The sequence below is a fragment of the Amphimedon queenslandica genome, unplaced genomic scaffold, assembly GCF_000090795.2.
Source record: "Amphimedon queenslandica unplaced genomic scaffold, v1.1 AMPQUscaffold_12376, whole genome shotgun sequence".
Lineage (NCBI taxonomy): Eukaryota > Metazoa > Porifera > Demospongiae > Haplosclerida > Niphatidae > Amphimedon > Amphimedon queenslandica.
In genome coordinates this window covers 1-1418 of record NW_003547387.1, presented here as the reverse complement: position 1 = coordinate 1418, position 1418 = coordinate 1, and positions in this window count along the sequence as shown.

The following is a 1418-nucleotide window of genomic DNA, read 5'->3' as shown; positions in this document are numbered from 1 at the left end:
TATCTCTCTCTCACACAAACACAGATAGTAAATAATTTTAATTTAAGGTCATACATGTACATTGTACATGTGCATGTACACAGTCTACAATTAATATCAATTAATATAAGAGACTATGAGCAAGTATATGCACAACTATGTAAGTACGTGTACATCTACAGTGCACTTTTGAATTGTACATATTGTACATGCATACAATTGTGCATACATAGTACACTTACCATTCAAATAATGAATCAAGGTCTTGTTGCTTCATGACACAGTCTAAGACACTGCGTGGTATTGGATCACTAATAGCATTTAATAATACCAACTGAGGAGAGAGAGAGAGAGAGAGAGTGAACAAATTATTAAAGGGTAAGTTCAATGCATTTTTGAGGTATTTTTTTTATTTGCTTAATATGATTGCCTGACCATACTAATGATGTGTTCCAACTCCCATTGTCTGAAAAAAATTATTCACTGAGATATGAGCCTTCAAAAATGCCTATTTTTCCTTCCTGCCAGGTTACTTCCTGTCAGTGGGTGTGGCTAAACGTGACGTCATTAGAGGCATAGTTGCAGTTAAATCCATTCCTTTATAGGGGGAAATAATTTTCCCCCTATAATTAATTATTATAATTATAATTATTTTCTGTACGCTTTTGCGTACAGAAAATAAAATCTATTTACAACAACCAGCAGCAACCGTCTGGTTACAATAACCTGTAATACATGTACAAGTACTGTATTGCACATAATTATGCTACACAACTTCACAATTTACTAGAAGATTACAATAAAGAAGTCATTCTAAATCTACATGAACAAAATCTTTTAAGAGAGAAAGAGAGAGGTAGAGTGTTCTCTACCAATGAAAATAATAATAAATAATAAATGTAAACAATGAAAACATCTATAGGCTAGCAATATCAACCGTTTATAAAACTTACACAAAATACATGTAAGACTATTGCACATATTTACATGCAAATAGTACATTTTTATGTTTTAATTGCAAGTTTGCAACACATTTGACTGAGAGTGCTCTAAACTGAACAACATTTTAGGCAGTGTTAATCACACCATGCCTCCATAGTGTATAACATAATGGTACATGTAGCTAATTTATTTTATAGCCATCATGTAGTTAAAAAGCTAATATGTATTAGTTAAAGCACTGTTGAGAGTAGGTTACGGAAATTATTGCACGAGGGGTGGTCGAGAGGAAAATGTAGCACAAGGCGAAGCCGAGTGCTACATTTTTGTCGGGACCGTCCCGAGTGCAATAATTTCCGTAATCTACAAATCAACAGTGCTTTGATTTGTTTGTAGTGGTGCATGGGCGGATCAAATGAAATTTCAAAAGTCACACAGGTGGCCAGCGCAAGAAGATTAGATCTCATTTATCACTATTATTATTGTTACATGTCTAGTGT